Source organism: Triticum aestivum, chromosome 6B (genome assembly GCF_018294505.1).
Source record: "Triticum aestivum cultivar Chinese Spring chromosome 6B, IWGSC CS RefSeq v2.1, whole genome shotgun sequence".
NCBI classification, from domain to species: Eukaryota; Viridiplantae; Streptophyta; class Magnoliopsida; order Poales; family Poaceae; genus Triticum; species Triticum aestivum.
In genome coordinates this window covers 673,397,484-673,410,741 of record NC_057810.1, presented here as the reverse complement: position 1 = coordinate 673,410,741, position 13,258 = coordinate 673,397,484, and the positions used below count along the sequence as shown (strand labels likewise).

At 41.6% G+C, this 13,258-nt stretch overlaps 1 pseudogene across 1 annotated transcript; it reads left to right on the top strand.

Annotated features, from left to right (window-relative positions):
• The first annotated feature begins 363 nt into the window (after positions 1–363).
• LOC123139114 (uncharacterized) lies at positions 364–3,001 on the top strand (annotated as a pseudogene). The gene is made up of 4 exons (XR_006469458.1): positions 364–1,045; positions 1,164–1,220; positions 1,290–2,171; positions 2,268–3,001. The product of XR_006469458.1 is annotated as an uncharacterized protein (transcript).
• The last annotated feature ends 10,257 nt before the right edge of the window (positions 3,002–13,258 follow it).

Sequence of the window (13,258 nt, the reverse complement as noted above, 5' to 3'; positions counted from 1 at the left end):
AGGGGATTTTTCTTTTTATGATTTTTTTTCACAAGTTATCATAGGTGCCTCGTAGTCGATGAGAATGTCTCATTCCATTGAACACAGGAAAAATGCAAGATACCTTGCTACTAATTTATTTTCATACATGGTGAGACCAAAAGTCCCCCTCCTATAGAATCGTAGGAGCTTTTTTTTAGATAATAAAATCATTGGCGCTAATTCTGTTTTTTCAGATGTTTATTTTTCTGTCGGTGGGCCGAAGAAGAATGGCCCTACCGCTTAGGATGTTCAGTCAAGTGGCCCAAACGCTTGGGGAGAAAAGAATCAGAAGAACTTTCTCTCAAAAAACAAAATGGTAGCATAAGAGGAAACCATAGCCGATGTTGCGGATACATCCCCTCGGCCGTAGGCGCCGCCGCCCCCTGCGGCACCCCCCTCGGCGCTCCCCCGCCGCCCACCACCACTCTACCCCGTGCCGTCCCCTGCGGCAGCCTCCCTACCCAACCTGCCGTCTTCCGCCGGCCACCCACCACTCTCCTCCACTGCCATCCCCCGTGACAACCCCCGGCCCTGCCGTCCGCCGCCGGCCACCACCTATGCAGCCTGGGTAACTATGCCTGGCTGCGTTCCGGGGGAAATAATCTCGCGGGAGACGGAGGCGGGAGAAGATTTGATTTCCTTGTGTAATCAGGGAAGAGAGAAGGCCGATTTCGGATTGTGCGACGAGGGCAGTCCAAAAGGAGTGATTTTTATTCGGAGAAGCTGTAAATCCGGATCCTCCTCCCTCTCCTCTGAATAATCTCCTCCCTTTTGGAGGAGAGCGGGCCGAGTCGGAGGTGGAGGGGCCGCCTATATCGATCTAATAAATTGGCGTCCCCGATTTGTTTTTCGCCGGCGATTAGTCTGCTTTGTTGCGCCGGCCTAGATAAACAGAGGAGGAGAACGGGGGATTCGAATAAGGCCAGCTCAGGCGTCCTCCGTTGTCACAGATCCAATAAGGTAGATATCCTAAGGTCATTTGTTGATCCTATCAGCCATGAAGAACAAAAGCGGTCGTCCCAGGGTAAGTGCTGATTCTTTTGTGCCTGATATTTGTCCTTCCCTTCGATTCGTCCTCATGGGGAAATCCCCTCATGGCTAGGCTGCTGATCTGTTGTTTTTTCCTGCTAAATGCAATGCAGAAATCAGCTCTCAACGAAGCCGCTGCTGGCAACAAGAATGGTCGTCGCAGGCAGAATGTAAGTGTGCCTGGTGTTTGTACACAACATAAGGTTCATCCTCAAAAGGCTGACTATTTGTTGTTTCAGCTAAAAGCTACTCGCAACGAAGCCGCTGCTAGCAACGCAAGCGAAGACAGGCTTAGCAAGCTGCCCAATGACCTTCTGCTCAACATTCTGGAGAGGGTGGACACACTCGATGCCATAAGGACCTGCATTCTCTCCAAGCAACTGCTGAAGCTTCCTACCATGCTCTCACGCTTCTACCTAACTTTCAGCCGCAAGCAAGTGTTCAGAACCAACCGTGCTGTGGCTCATGTAGCGGATAACATCTTGAGCACAAGGAGCCCGAAGGTTACCATCAGCGAACTCAAAATCAGATTTGTCTTATTGCCTGATGTCTCCCTAACCATTGGAAGATTTGTTGCCCGTGCCATGGCAACCCAGAAGGTTGGCACAGCTGAGTTTGAGATTGTAACGAAAAAGCGTCATGACCTCTGCTCTTCTGATGACCTCCTCCAGTTTGGGAAGCAGTTGAATGATTTATTTGGTGCTTGTCCGCGTGCATTTGCTGGCCTTACGAGTCTGTGGCTGCAAAATATGAGGTTTGGTGAGCTAGACATTCCCAACATCCTCAGCACTTGCAAGCGCTTGGAGTATTTGCGTTTAACCCGTTGTGACTCAGGGTTCCATTCTGTGCTGCAAGTAGAACACGATCAACTTGTTGAGATCGAGGTCGACCAAGGGAAGTTTGAGAGAGTTGAGCTGATATGTCTACCAAAACTCCAACGGTTGACCTATGATAATTGGTTCTCTTCTGAGGATCCGTTGTATTTCGGTTTCGTACCACAGCTTTCAAAGCTGAGCCTTGTTAAAACTGGCATCCGTTCGGACAAGACTCTCGAGTTAAGTCAGCTCCTTGCTAATGTTCCTTCCATAGGCGATCTGTGTCTGGATTTTGGAAGTGAAAAGGTATCCATTAGTCATTTGAATCTTATCTGTCCATTCTCACTCTATGATGGTTATATTTGACAATAGTAATTTTGTTAATTTTTTTTTCTATCCCAGATTTGGATTCTACCAGAATGCCCAAAACTGCTCAAGCCCGCGCTCAACAAACTACAGCATGTGAATCTGGAACATCTTCCTGAAGGATGTGATTTAGCTTGGACAATGTTTATTCTTGAAGCTGCACCCTCCCTAAAAGAGCTGTGCATCACAGTGTGGGATCATTGGTGCATAATGATAACAAACAAAGAGTTACGGAAGAAATATTGTTTCTGCGAGAAGGCAGACGTGAAGTGGAAGCCATATGCCCTGATTTCAAGCACAAGAATCTGGCTAAGCTCACCATCTACGGGTTCCAACCCGACGGCAATTTTATGCGATACATTAGGTGTATTGTGGAACATGCGGTTAATATAACAGAGATATCTCTGTACGACAGAAGGTGTGTGGGCGCTGTGATGACTTGGATCCTGAGATCAAGGACAATGTATGTCCATCAAGATATCCACCTACAGCTGAGGAGCGGAAGCAGATAACAGAGGGGTTGGGTTTGGCTTCTGTTGCTGTGGTTCACTTCCGGTCCTAATTGAAAAAATGTAGCAGTTTCCTAGTCATCTCTACTATCATCTTTTTTTTTTGAACTTGGAACTCCATAATTCGGTAGTATTGTGTTTGTACTCTTGCTTTCCTTTCAATTGAAGCTTTTAAACTATTGGGAAGTATTCTGGTGTTTGTGATGTATGGAAATAATAATTGTGAACTATTGAAAACAAGTTGACGTAAGTTCATCTTTATCCATGCCAGTGTTGAAATAATCATTTAACAATGCATTGCAATGGTATGTGCTCTGATGTTCCTTTTGAAGGTAAATTATGCATGAGCAGATATTTGCGTTTACACACATCCACCTCTGAATTAATTTTCTGAAAAATCACAAACAAGCACCATATGCTGAAACAAATACTTGGATATTTTCTGACAAACCAGAACAATAACAACAACAACAAAGCCTTTAGTCCCAAATTAGTTTGGGGCAGGCTAGAGGTGAAGCCCATAAGATCTCACGACCAACTCATGGCTCTAGCACATGGATAGTAAGCTTTCACGCACCCTTAATCATAGCTAGTTGTTTGGTGATACTCCAATCCTTCAGGTCTCTCTTAACGGACCCCTCCCATGTCAAATTCGGTCTACCCCAACCTCTCTTAACATTCTCCGCACGCTTTAGCTGTCCACTATGCATTGGAGCTTCTGGAGGCCTGCGCTGAATATGCCCAAACCATCTCAGACGATATTGGACAAGCTTCTCTTCAATTGGTGCTACCCCAACTCTATCTCGTATATTATCATTCCGGACTCGATCCTTCCTCATATGGTCACACATCCACCTCAACATACGCATATCCGCCACACCTAACTGTTGAACATGTCGCCTTTTAGTTGGCCAACACTCAGCGCCATACACCATTGTGGGTCGAACCGCCGTCCTATAGAACTTGTCTTTTAGCTTTTGTGGCACTCTCTTGTCACAGAGAATGCCAGAAGCTTGGCGCCACTTCATCCATCCGGCTTTGATTCGATGGTTCACAACTTCATCAATACCCCCATCCTCATGCATCATTGACCCCAAATATCGAGAGGTGTCCTTCTGAGGCACCACCTACCCATCAAGGCTAACCTCCTCCTCGCACCTAGTAGTACTGAAACCGCACATCATGTACTCGGTTTTAGTTCTACTAAGCCTAAACCCTTTCGATTTCAAGGTTTGTCTCCATAACTCTAACTTCCTATTTACCCCCGTTCGACTATCATCAACTAGCACCACATCATCCGCAAAGAGCATATGCCATGGGATATCTCCTTGTATATCCCTTGTGACCCCATCCATCATCAAGGCAAAAAGATAAGGGCTCAAAGCTAACCCCTGATGCAGTCCTATCTTAATCGGGAAGTCATCAGTGTCGACATCACATGTTCGAACACTTGTCACAACATTATCGTACATGTCCTTGATGAGGGCAATATATTTTGTTGGGACTTTGTGTTTCTCCAAGGCCTACCGCATGATATTCCGCGGTATCTTATCATAGGCAAGGTTGTCAGAATCGCGATTCTGTTATACGATTCTACGACTTTACGATCCAAACTAAGCTCTCTGATTCTACGATTTTAGTTCATGGAATCTACGTTTCTACGATCTTGATAGTGAAGATTCTACGATTTGCGATCCTACAATCAGAGTTCCGATCCGATTCAAAATCGCGACTCTGACAACCTTGATCATAGGCCTTCTCTAAGTCAACGAATATCATATGCAAGTCCTTTTGCAACCTGCATCTCTCCATAAATTGTCGTACCAAGAAAAATGGCTTCCATTATCGACCTCCCAGGCATAAAACCAAACTGATTTTTGGTCACGCTTGTCATTCTTCTTAAGCGGTGCTCAATGACACTCTCCCATATCTTCATTGTATGGCTCATCAACTAAATTCCACGGTAACTAGTACAACTCTGAACACCCCCCTTGTTCTTGAACATTGGTACTAATATACTCCGTTTCCATTCTTCTGGCATCTTGTTTGCTCGAAAAATGAGGTTGAAAAGCTTGGTTAGCCATACTATCGCTATGTCCCCAAGGCCTTTCCACACCTCAATGTGGATACAATCAGAGCCCATCGCCTTGCCTCCTTTCATCATTTTTAAAGCCTCCTTGACCTCAGACTCCTGGATTCGCCGCATAAAACGCATGTTGGTCTCATCAAAGGAGTCGTCCAGTTCAATGGTAGAACTTTCATTCTCCCCATTGAACATCTTGTCAAAGTACTCCCGCCATCTATGCTTAATCTCCTTGTCCTTCACCAAGAGTTGGTTTGCTCCATCCTTGATGTATTTGACTTGGCCATATCCCTCGTCTTCCTCTCTGGGATATTGGCCATCTTAGAGATGTCCCTTTCGCCTTCCTTCATGCCTAACCGTTGGTAGAGGTCCTCATACGCTCGACCCCTTGCTTCACCGACAGCTCGCTTTGCGACCTTATTCACTATCTTGTACTTCTCTATGTTGTCTGCACTCCTATCCAGGAATAAGCGTCTGAAACAATCTTGTTGGGAAACGTAGCATGCAACTTTAAAAAAATTCCTAAGCTCACGCAAGATCTATCTAGGAGATGTATAGCAACGAGAGGGGGAGAGTGTGTCCACGTACCCTCGTAGACCGAAAGCGGAAGCATTTTGAAAACACAGTTGATGTAGTCAAACTTCTTATCGTTCCGACCGATCAAGCACCGAACGTACGTCACCTCCGAGTTCTGCACACGTTCAGTTCGATGACGTCCCTCGAACTCTTGATCCCGCAAAGTGTCGAGGGAGAGTTGCGTCAGCATGACGGCGTGGTGACAGTGATGGTGAAGTGATCCGTGCAGGGCTTCGTCTAATCACTACGTGAATATGACCGGAGGTGTAAACTGTGGAGGGGGGCGCCGCACACGGCTAGGAATCAATATTGTGTGTTCTAGGCGCCCCCTCCCCACGTATATAAAGGAGGAAGGGGAAGAGAGGCAGCCTAGGGCGCGCCCAAGTAGGAGGAATCCTACTTGGGCCCCTAGTCCAATTCGGCCTCCCCCTTTCCTTTTACCGGAGGGGGAAAAGATGGAAGAGGGAAGGAGGAAGGAAAGGGGGGGGGGGGCGAACCCCCACCTCCTTCTCCTATTCGGCCTCCTACCATAAGGGGGCACGACACCCCTTGTCGGCTGGTGTGCTCCCCTCTTATGGCCCATATGGCCCATATCCTCCCCCGGGGGGTTTCGTTAACCGCCCCCCCGGTACTCCGGTATGTACCCGATACACTCCGGAACACTTTCGTATCCGAATACTATCATCCTTTATATCAATATTTACCTCTCAAACATTTCGAGACTCCTCGTCATGTCCTTGATCTCATCTGGGACTCTGAACAACATTCGGTCACCAAATCACATAACTCATATAATACAAAATCGTCATCAAATAATAAGCATGTGGACCCTACGGGTTCGAGAACTGTAGACATGATCGAGACACCTCTCCGGTCAATAACCAATAGCGGAACCTGGATGCTCATATTGGCTCCCACATATTCTACGAAGATCTTTATCGGTCGAACTGTTATGACAACATACGTTATTCCCTTTGTCATCAGTATGTTACTTGCCCGAGATTCGATCGTCGGTATCTTCATACCCAGTTCAATCTCGTTACCGACAAGTCTTTTTACTCGTTCCATAATACATCATCCTGCAACTAACTCATTAGTCACTTTGATTACAAGGCTTCTTATGATGTGTATTACCGAGAGGGCCCAGAGATACCTCTCCGATACTCGGAGTGACAAATCCTAATCTCGATCTATGCCAACCCAACAAACACCTTCAGAGATACCTTTAGAGCATCTTTATAATCACCCAGTTACGTTGTGACGTATGATAGCACACAAGGCATTCCTCCGGCATCCGGGATGGCATAATCTCATAGTCAGAGGAATATGTATTTGACATGAAGAAAGCAATAGCAATAAAACTGAATATCATTATGCTAAGCTAACGAATGGGTCTTGTCCATCACATCATTCTCTAATGATGTGATCCCATTGAGATCAAATGACAACACATGTCTATGTTTAGAGAACTTAACCATGTTTGATTAACGAGCTAGTCTAGTAGAGGCTTACTAGGGACACGGTGTTTTGTCTATGTATCCACACATGTATCAAGTTTGCGGTTAATACCATTCTAGCATGAAGAATAAACATTTATCATGATATAAGGAAATATAAAAAACAACTTTAATATTGCCTCTAGGGAATATTTCCTTCAGTCTCCCACTTGTACTAGAGTCAATAATCTAGTTCACATCGTCACGTGATTTGACACCAATAGTTCACATCTTTATGTGATTAACACCCATAGTTCACATCGCCATGTGACCAACACCCAAAGGGTTTACTAGAGTCAATAATGTAGTTCACATCTCTATGTGATTAATACCCAAAGACTACTTAGGTGTCAACATGCAGCAAAGAGTCACTCCAAAGTCATTAATAGCGGAGAACAAACGAAGAGATTATTGTAGGGTACAAAACCACCTCAAAGTTATTCTTTCTGATCGATCTATTCAAGAGTCCGTAGTAAAATAACACGAAGTTATTCTTTCCGTTCGATCTATCATAGAGTTCGTACTAGAATAACACCTCAAGACACAAATCAACCAAAACCCTAATGTCACCTAGATACTCCAATGTCACCTCAAGTATCCGTGGGCATGATTATATGATATGCATCACACAATCTCAGATTCATCTATTCAACCAACACAAAGTACTTCAAAGAGTGCCCCAAAGTTTCTACCGAAGATTCAAGATGAAAACGTGTGCCAACCCCTATGCATAAGTTCACAAGGTCACTGAACCCGCAAGTTGATCACCAAAACATACATCAAGTAGATCACGTGAATATCCCATTGTTACCACAGATAAGCACATGCAAGACATACATTGAGTGTTCTCAAATCCTTAAGGACTCAATCCGGTAAGATAACTTCAAAGGGAAAACTCAATCCATTACAAGAGAGTAGAGGGGGAGAAACATCATAAGATCCAACTATAGTAGCAAAGCTCATGGTACATCAAGATCGTGCCAAATCAAGAACACGAGAGAGAGAGAGAGAGAGAGAGAGAGAGAGAGAGATCAAACACATAGCTACTGGTACATACACTCAGCCCCGAGGGTGAACTACTCCCTCCTCGTCATGGAGAGCGCTGGGATGATGAAGATGGCCACCGGTGAGGGATCCCCCCTTCGGCAGGGTGCCGGAACAGGGTCCCGATTGGTTTTTGGTGGCTACAGAGGCTTGCGGCGGTGGAACTCCCAATCTATTGTGCTCCTATAGGTTTTCGGGGTACGTGAGTATATATAGGCGAAAGAAGTCAGTCAGGGGAGCCATGAGGGGCCCACAAGGGTGGGGGCGCGCCCAGGGGGGTAGGGCACGCCCTGGACCCTCGTGGCCACCTCGTTGCTTCCCCGACGTCCACTCCAAGTCTCCTGGATTGCGTTTGTTCCAAAAATGATTCTCCCGAAGGTTTCATTCCGTTTGGACTCCGTTTGATATTCCTTTTCTGCGAAACACTGATTAGGCAAAAAACAACAACTTGGACTGGGCCTCCGGTTAATAGGTTAGTCCCAAAAATAATATAAAAGTGTATAATAAAGCCCAGTAAACATCCAAAACAGATAATATAATAGCATGAATACTTCAAAAATAATAGATACATTGGAGACGTATCAACATCCCCAAGCTTAATTCCTACTCGTCCTCGAGTAGGTAAATGATAAAAGAAATAATTTATGAAGTGTGAATGCTAGCAGGTGTACAAGTTTGATCAATGATAATTTCAATCACCTTTTCTAGCATCATTATATGTCATAACAGTAGCTCATCTCATAAAACTTCTCATGATCAAGTAACAAGCTATTCACATGTTAAAGCATAGACCATAAACTTTCTTGAAAACTAGTAAACCACATTCCCAGTCATCAAATAATTGCAATTCATCTTATTTTCAGGAAGGGTCTATGTTAGAGCTTTGATTTAGCAAACTCCACATACTCAACTATCATTTAATCTTTCACAATTGCTAACACTCATGTGATATTTATGGGTTCAAAGTTTTAATCAAACACAAAGAAAGATCGGGGCTTATAGTTTCGCCTCCCAACCTTTTACCTCAAGGGTAATGTCAACAATAATAATTTATGAAAGCCTACATCCAAATGGATATATATATCCAGATCACCCCAACACAAAGTGCTTGCCCAAGGAAAAAATGTAAAAAGGAAAGGTGCTGATCACCATGACTCTTGTATAAGGGTAAAAGATAATAGTAAAAAATAAGCCCTTCGCAGAGGGAAGCAGAATTTGTCATGCGCTTTTATGGTTGGATGTACAAAGTCTTAATGCAAAAGAACGTCACTTTATATTGCCGCTTGTGATAAAGACCTTTATTATGCAGTCCGTCGCTTTTATTTCTTCCCCATCACAAGTTCGTATAAAGCTTATTTTCTTTGCACTAATAGATCATACATATTTAGAGAGCAATTTTTATTGCATGCACCGATGACAACTTACTTGAAGGATTTTACTCAATCCTTTGGTAGGTATGGTGGACTCTCATGGCAAAACTGGTTTAAGGGATGTTTGGAAGCACAAGTAGTATTTCTACTTGGTGCAAAGAATTTGTCTAGTATGAGAGGGAAAGGCAAGCTCAACATGTTGGATGATCCAAGACAATATAATGTTTGAGATATAGGAAAACATAACCCATTAAGTTGTCTTTCTTGTCCAACATAAACTTTTTAGCATGTCATATTTTGATGAGTGCTCACGATTACAAAAGATGTCCAAGATAGTATATTTATATGTGAAATCTCTCTTTCTTCAATATTATTTCATTAATTGTTCAAGTGACCAATACAATTTTTGCTAACCTTCAATAAATTTACCACCTCTACTTCTTATATGTGAAGTCATTACTCACCATGGGATAAGCATATAAAACATATATAATTTCAGATTTATGATATTCAAATCATTTAACCATTTACTCATAGGATATAAGTGAAGCACATGAGTAAATGACAAACTACTCTAAAAATATATAAGTGAAGATCAATGAGTAGTTAAATAATTATGTAGCTATGTGAAGACTCTCTCTCATTTAAGAATTTCAGATCTTGGGATATTATTCAAACAGCAAGCAGAACAAAAATAAACGACATTTCAAGGATAGCACACATCATGTGAAGAAGCAAAAACTTTGGTTCAACCGATACTAACCGATAATTGTTGAAGAAGAAAGGTGGGATGCCTACCGGGGCATCCCCAAGCTTAGATGCTTGAGACTTCTTGGAATGTTATCTTGGGGTGCCTTGGGCATCCCCAATATTGAGCTTTTGTGTCTCCTTGATTTCTCTCATATCACGGTTTCCTAAATCTCGAAAGCTTCATTCACACCAAACTCAACAAGAACTCATGAGATAAGATAGTATAAACCAATGCAAAAACCTTATCATTTTCTACTGCAAATTACTAAAATTATTATTCAACAATGCATACTAAATGCCTCTGCATATTTAATACTCCTATCCTCAAATAGAATCATTAAACAAGCAAACATATGCAAACAATGCAAACATAACAGCAATCTGGCAAAATAGTACAGTCTGTAAAGAATGCAAGATTCATCATACTTCCCTAACTCCAAAAATTATGAGAAAAATACTACACTGTAGAAAATTTATCAGAGCTTATTTTACAAAAAGTTTCAACAATTTATCATATTCTGACTTTTCTAGGGAATTTTTGCAATAGCGGTAAACTTTCTGTTTTGAAACAGCAACATGTATACTTGCAAAATAAGCATGGTAAAGGCTATCCTTGACATTTTTATTGAAAATATAGATGCAAAACATTATTATAAATAACAGAAAGCAAATACTAACAAACGAAAATGACGCTCCAAGCAAAACACATATCATGTGGTGAATAAAAATATAGCTCCAAGTAAAGTTACCGATGAACGAAGACGAAAGAGGGGATGCCTTCCGGGGCATCCCCAAGCTTGGGCTCTTGGTTTTCCTTGAATATTACCTTGGGATGCCTTGGGAATCCCCAAGCTTAGGCTCTTGTCACTCCTTATCCCATAGTCCATCGAATCTTTACCCAAAACTTGAAAACTTCACAACACAAAACTTAACAGAAAACTCGTAAGCTCCGTTAGTATAAGAAAATAAATCACCACTTAGGTACTGTAATGAACTCATTCTTAATTCATATTGGTGTTAAATCTACTGTATTCCAACTTCCTATGGTTCATACCCTCCGATACTACTCATAGATTCATCAAAATAAGCAAACAACACATAGAAAACAGAATCTGTCAAAAACAGAACAGTCTGTAGTAATCTGTATCATTCGAATACTTCTGTAACTCCAAAAATTCTGAATAAATTGGTGCACCTGAGTAATTTTCTATTAATCATCTGCAAAAATAATCAACCTAAAAGCACTCTCCAGTAAAAATGGCAGCTAATCTCGTGAGCGCTAAAGTTTCTGTTTTTACAGCAAGATCATAAAGACTTCACCCAAGTCTTCCCAAAGGTTCTACTTGGCACAAACACTAATTAAAACATAAAACCACATCTAAACAGAGGCTAGATGAATTATTTATTACTAAACAGGAGCAAAATGCAAAGAGCAGAAATAAAATTGGGTTCCCTCCCAACAAGCACTAACGTTTAACGCCCCTAGCTAGGCATGATGATTTCAATGATGCTCACATAAAAGATAAGAATTGAAACATAAAGTGAGCATCATGAAGAATATGACTAGCACACTTAAGTCTAACCCACTTCCTATGCATAGGGATTTTGTGAGCAAACAACTTATGGGAACAATAATCAACTAGCATAGGAAGGTAAAACAAGCAAATACTCAAGATTTTGAACACATAGAGAGGAAACTTGATATTATTGCAATATGTAGAAGCATATGATACTCTCTCATAATAATTTTCAGTAGCATCATGAATGAATTCAACCATATAACCAGCACCTAAAGCATTCTTTTCATGATCTACTTGCATAGAAATTTTACTACTCTCCACATAAGCAAATTTCTTCTCATGAATACTAGTGGGAGAAAACTCAACATAATAATTATCATGTGAGGCATAATCCAATTGAAAACTAAAATCATGATGACAACTTTCATGGTTATCATTATTCTTAATATCATACAAGTCATCACAATAATCATCATAGATAGCAACTTTGTTCTCATAATCAATTGGAACCTCTTCTGAAATAGTGGATTCATCACTAGTCATGGCCTCTCCAAGTCCACTTTCATCAATATAATCATCATAAATAGGAGGCATGCTTTCATCATAATAAATATTCTCATCATAACTTGGGGTACAAAAAACATCATATTCATCAAACATAGGATCCCCAAGCTTGTGGCTTTGCATATCATTAGCATCATGTGTATTCAAAGAATTCATAGTAATAACATTGCAATCATGCTCCTCATTCAAAGATTTAGTGCCAAACATTTTATAGACTTCTTATTCTAGCACTTGGGCACAATTTTCCTTACCATCATTCTCACGAAAGGTATTAAAAAGATGAAGCGTATGAGGCAAACTCAATTCCATTTTTTTATAGTTTTCTTTTATAAACTAAACTAGTGATAAAACAAGAAACTAAAAGATTCGATTGCAAGATTAAAGATATACCTTCAAGCACTCACCTCCCCGGCAACGGCGCTAGAAAATAGCTTGATATCTACTACGCAACCTTCTTCTTGTAGACATTTTTGGGCCTCCAAGTGCAGAGGTTTGTAGGACAGTAGCAAATTTCCCACAAGTGGATGACCTAAGGTTTATCAATCCGCGGGAGGCGTAGGATGAAGATGGTCTCTCTCAAACAACCCTGCAACCAAATAACAAAGAGTCTCTTGTGTCCCCAACACACCCAATACAATGGTAAATTGTATAGGTGCACTAGTTCGGCGAAGAGATGGTGATACAAGTGCAGTATGGATTGTAGATATAGGTTTTTGTAATCTGAAAATATAAAAACAGCAAGGTAACTAATGATAAAAGTGAGCACAAACGGTATTGCAATGCTAGGAAACAAGGCCTAGGGTTCATACTTTCACTAGTGCAAGTTCTCTCAACTATAATAACATAATTGGATCATATAACAATCCTTCAACATGCAACAAAGAGTCACTACAAAGTCACTAATACCGGAGAATAAATGAAGAGATTATTGTCGGGTACGAAACCACATCATAGTTATTCTTTCTGATCGATCTATTCAAGAGTCCGTAGTAAAATAACACGAAGTTATTCTTTCCGTTCGATCTACCATAGAGTTCGTACTAGAATAACACCTTAAGACAAAAATCAACCAAAACCCTAATGTCACCTAGATACTCCAATGTCACCTCAAGTAT